Below are 6,000 nucleotides of genomic sequence, written 5' to 3' on the forward strand. Positions count from 1 at the left end.
TTCTCAGAGCTCACTTTGTGGTGCCCGTCTTAGGCAGCTCGGGCTGCTGTCACAAAACAGCGTAGCCTCGGTGGCAGGTAGACATCAAGGTGCCCAGCACCAAAGGCCCAGCTTCCTGGCCTGCAGACAGCTGCCTTCTCACAGTGTCTGCGCAGAGGTGACAGAGAAAGGGCTCTGGTCTCTCCCTCTCTGCCTAAGGACACAAAGCCCATCACAGGGGCCTCACCCCATAACTTCAGCTAAACCTAGTTGCCTCCCAAAGGCCCCACCTCCAAATACCATGAAATTGGGGGTTAGGGTTTCAACATAAGAATTTTGAGGAGACACAATGTAGTCCATAGCAAGCTCCATGTCATATTCTAAGGAGGATGATTTCCTATCCTGATCACGCTCTCTTACATATTCATGAAGCAAGGTTCTAGCAAGTTCTAATGAAGTTCCAACCGGCTTTAACACGGGCTTGCTTATTTTCTTACATACCACCAACTGCAGTGAGCTCTACCCTGTGCGGCCCAGCCAGCACGCCCGACGTTCTGTCTGACAGACACGGCTGCCAAAATAGTGTCCTTGGTTGTGGTAAAAATAAACTACGCAAATGGTGCCTGGGGGTGGAGAGGTTGAAGGCGGGAACTGGGCAGATGGGAGACAGGTGGGAAAAGACTTTTCATTGATCATTTTTAATTTATTTTTTTTTTATTTTTGAAGCATATGGGGGTGCTTGGGTGGCTCAGTCAGTTAAGCGTCTGCTTTCAGCTCGGGTCATGGTCTTGAGTCCTGGGGTTGAGCCCCGAGTCCGGCTCCCTGCTCAGCAAGGAGTCTGCTTCTCCCTCTCCCACTCCCCCTGCTCATGCTATCTCTCTCTTGCTTGCTCTCGCTTTCTGTCTCTCTCTCTCAAATGAATAAATAAAATCTTTTTTTTTTTTAAGAAACATGTGAAGTGGTTTCTGTTGAAATTTTTAAATGTAAAATGTAATCTTAGCCTGTTAAAAACTAGGAACTTGAACTTGGGGATGACGAGTAGGAAGTGCTTCTGGGAGTCCTCCCTGAAGCTCTGGCATCTGGAATTGTCCATCTCCTGGCTGCTCTGTGTCAGCCACCACCCAGAGAGACAAAGAGGCCTTCAGCCAATTCCACAAGTCATCTTTCTGGGCCTGGGCTTAGAGAACTGTCCATCTTAGTTCCCCACATTCCAGGCCCTTCACTCCAAATCAGCTCACCTGGACCCTCTTGGTCCTTGTCTCTTTCCTGTCACTAGTCTATCTAGATGTCTGGACTCTCAGGCCCCCAACTGTAACCCAGGGTATGCTGGCCTCTCCTCATTTCTTGCCTGGCCCTCTCCGCCTGTATTGTTTCTAGATACAACTCCGAATAGCTCCACAGATACACTCCCACTTCATCTCACCCCAGCAGCAAATTCTCATTCCGTCACTGACTACTGAAACCTGCCTGCCTGGCGAACACTCCCATTTTCTGTCACTTAAGATAAGGTCTTTGATTTATACTTGAATATACATATATCTAGCTTCCTCCTGAAATCATCACCCGTGCTCCCAAGGCCACAGACCCAAAGAGTTTGTTCAGCCACATGGAGCCGATCTCTTTGTGTGTTTGTTCATTTAAATTTAGAGTTGGTTTTCAACGTTTAAAAATTTAGACTCGTTCACATTAAAAAACCATCAAAGTTTCTATGCTGTCCTCTAAAATTTGGGAAGTCTGGAAATACTGAGCCCATGGCAAAAATCAGCTGGCACTGGTACAGGAGAGAGATCCTAGAAACAGAACCACACTCATGCCATCATCTGATTTTTCAACAGAAGTGCCAAAGCAGTCAGATGAGGAAAGGAAATTTTTAGCAAACAGACTATTGCTGGGATAGTGAGGTATGGGAAAAATATGAACCTTGACCCCTACATCATACACAAACATTATATTGAGATGAATCACCAGCCTAAACCTAAAAGCTAAAACTGTGAAGCTTCTAGAAGAAAACATGAATGAATACCTCCATGACTCAGGGCCAAACAAAAAGTTTCTCGCACAAATCAAAGAAGGCAATAACCATTTAAAAATGTCTTTGCTAAATTAGATTTCATCAAAATCAAAAAAATTCTGCTCATCCAAAAGACGCCATTAAGAAAAAGGTTAGACAAACCACTGTCTGGAAGAAAACAATTGTGAAACATATATCTAACAAAGGGCTGGTCTCCAGGATATATCAAGAAATCGAACAATAATAAAAAAAGCAAAAGACTACTCAAAAAAAAAATGGGCAAAAGATCTGAACAGGCAGGGGGCACGTGGATGGCTCAGTCAGTTGAGTGTCTGACTCTTGGTTTTCAGCTCAGGTCCTGATCCCAGGGAGGTGAGACCTAGTGCCATGTCAGGCTCTGCACTCAGCACAGAGTCTGCTCAAAATTCTCCCTCTCCCTCTGCCCCTCCTCCCTGTCTCAAATAAATAAATAATAAAATCTCTTAAAAAAAAAAAAGAGTTGGGGCGCCTGGGTGGCTCAGTGGGTTAAACCTCTGCCTTCGGCTCAGGTCATGATCTCAGGGTCCTGGGATCGAGCCCCACATCAGGCTCTCTGCTCAGCAGGGAGCCTGCTTCCTCCTCTCTCTCTCTGCCTGCCTCTCTGCCTACTTGTGATCTCTATCTGTCAAATAAATAAAAATCTTTAAAAAAAAAATAAATAAAAATAAAATAAATAAATAAATAAAAAGAGTTGAACGGACCTTCACAAAAGAAGATATAACAAATGAGCAGTATGTCCGTGAAGGACACACACAAAGGCTACGAAGCAGTGGGAGTCTCATACATCGTTGGTGGCGGGTATAAAAGGGTATAACCACTCAGTAAAAAGGTCTGGCAGTTTCTTCTAAAACTAAATGCACTCCTGCCCTCTAACCCAGCAATTCTGCTCCTAGAAATATAGCCAGGAGAAACACAAATATGCGCTCACAAAAATATTTATACAAAATATTAATAGCTTTATTCATAAGAGCCAAAGACTAGAAACATCCCAGCTGTCCGCACACGGAGGATGGCTGAACAAACTGGTCTGTTCACAAGGTGGAACACAGTGGAAGATTGTCCATGACTTAGAAGGATGAACCACGGAGACACTCAACAACACAGATGAATGTTTAAAACTTCAAGCAGAGGGAAAATATACGCTGTGATGAGTCTGCTTTCATGAGGTTCCTGAACAGGCAAAGCTAATCTATGGGAGAAAATGATCTGATAGTGGCCTTGTTCTCTTCTCGTTGCTGAGGCCACTGTGCCCTTGTCAGTCTCTGGCCTCCCTGAGACCAAGCGCTGTGCCTTCCATGACGCTGCAGGGTTCTGATGGAGAGATATTTGAAGTTGATGTTGAAATTGCCAGCCAGTCTGTGACTATCACGACCACATTGGGAGATATGGGAATGGATGAGGGAGGGGACGATGACCCAGCTCCCCTACCAAATGTTGACACAACAATATGAAAAACAGTCATGGAGTGGTTTATGCCCCCTGAGAAGGATGACAACAAAGCAAAGCAAACAGATGATATCCCTGTTTGGGACCAAGAATTCCTGAAAGCTGATCAAGATGGCAAACTACTTAGACGTCCAAGGTTTCCTTGATGTTACACGCAAGAGGGTGGCCCGTACCATAAAGAGAGAGACTCCTGAGGGGGTCTCAAGACCTCCCATATCCAAAATTACTTTTTCTGGAGGCAACCCAGGTATGCAAAGAGAAGCAGCAGTGTGATGAATGAAATGTTGTGTCTGGCCCTGTAGCGCTCTAAGGATTGTTCCAAAGACTAGTTGCGCTTCTCTGTTTATAATTGTTGACCAACAGTAGACACATGCAGCAGATTGGTGGTTTGGACAGAATATTGTCTTCCTTGCAGGTGTGGGTTGAATACAGATTCCAAACGTATGGCTCTGTTTCCTCCAGGATGATCTAAAGTCTCTTTTTCCTTTGCTCCAAATAAATCTGAACTGTGGGTTTTCTCTAGAAGGTGGTATTTGGTGCTTTCCCTCTCTTTGTAGACCAATTTCTGCCTAGTTTATTGTCTAGTTAACTTTAGTGACCTGATGAAAGGTGGCATTGTATATAAAACAAGGTGCAAAATAGAAAAAAAAAAGGGAAAGGAAAGAAGGAAAATCAGAGCAGTGGCTACCTCAGTAGGGACAGAAGCAGAGACAAACAGGAGGGACTCGAGGGGACCTTTAGGGATAGTGGTGATGTTTTCTATATTGATGGAGGTTTGGATGATACAGGAGCACATATTTGCCAAAACTCAGTGAATATACACTATGGATTTGTGTGTTTTGTTGCCTATGAATTTTACTCAGAGGAAAAACTATAAATACTGATCTTTAGTTCATGCTCTACAACCTGATATATTTAGAAAGAAGTGCACGGCTGTCTGCAATTTCCTTTGAAACTCATCAAGAAAGCAAAATGGATTAATGGATACAGGGATGGCTAGATGCATAGATACAGGAGAGGGCAAGCCAAATGTTAATGGTAGATTCTCAGGTCGTAGGTATACAGGCATACCCTGTAAAGTTCTTTCAACTTTGCTACATGTTTAAAAATTTTCACAATAAAATGTCATGGACGGGGTCAGCTGGCACTTGGTCTCGGCACTCTTTTAAGCAGGTGCACACTGTCCAGTTTGCCACACTCCCTACCCTACCTTCTTGCCCCAAGCCTACCCTGCTCCACTCATTTACATTTCCTGCACCCCCTGGACCAGGGATGTTTTGTCTGAGACACATACCGTATATCCTAACGGTTATTAAAGAAATCTCTGGAAGAGGAAGAATTAGCATTGCACCAATCCCACCACTTACCAGTTTTGTGATCGTGGGCAAATTAATTCACCTCTGAGCCTCGATTTTCTTGTCTGTAGGATAAAGTGAAATGGTGAACGCAAAGTCTTCAGCACACAGCGGGCACCACATCCATGATGACTATTATTACACACTCCAGTATACTGACGTTGTAAATATAAACAGATAGAGGAGTGTTTGATTTTCACAGTGAGAAACTCTCTAGAGTTTACACGCAGGGGAAAGAATGGGAACAATTCTGGCTGGAAACTGCCCTATGTGCTTTCACTAAATTCCCTCTCGCGCAAGAGAAGCAAATGCCACCTGTACCTGTGAGCTAAGCACAGTCTCTGAAATGGAGAATTCAGTGGGATGGTTGCAATGAGAAACATATATTTGAGTCACCAGGGTGGCAAAGAGAGCTTCACAGAAGAAGGAACACTTGAGTTGTGTCTTGTAAGATGGATAGGAGTTTTCCAGGTCGACCTGGGGAAGGAGGGCTGTCCAGGAAGAAAGAACAGCATCAGCAAAGGCATTGAACACAGAAAAAGCAATGGGATGGGGAGCCTGGGTGGCTCAGTTGGTTAAGGGTCCAGCTCTTGATACTGGCTCAGGTCGCGATCTCAGTGTCCTGAGATCGAGCCCCAAGTCAGGCTCCGCATACAGCGGGGAGTCTGCTTGAGATTCTTTCTCTACCTCTTTCCCTCCCCTAGCTCTCTCTCTTGCTGTCTCTCAAATAAATAAATCTTTAAAAAAAAAAAAAAAAGGAAAGAAATGGGATCCTCAAAATTGACAAACAGCTTTTACTAGTAGAACCCAGGAAAGGCAGGAGATAAAGCTGGAGAGGGAGGTAGTGGCTAAATCATGGCCCATTTGCTTGCAGCCGGTTTGGGTTTTGTGCTGTTGATTAAGAGCTATGGGCCCATTTTTGGAAGCTACGTCTACAGCAGAGGAGGGCTAGACTGACAACAGAGCGCCCCAAGGCAGGGAAAACAGCTTGGTTCCAGCGCCACCCACTGTTCCCCAGAACTGACTGGGATCATTGTGAAGCCAATGGATTCCAGTGCCCACACCAGCCCTACTGAATCAGAGTGTAGGAGCAGGGCCTGGGAATCCAGATAATGAACAATCACCCCAGGTTTCTAACAAGCTTAGAAAACAATGAGTCCAGGAGATGGT

Source organism: Lutra lutra, chromosome 3, assembly GCF_902655055.1.
Source record: "Lutra lutra chromosome 3, mLutLut1.2, whole genome shotgun sequence".
In the NCBI taxonomy this organism is placed as follows: domain Eukaryota; kingdom Metazoa; phylum Chordata; class Mammalia; order Carnivora; family Mustelidae; genus Lutra; species Lutra lutra.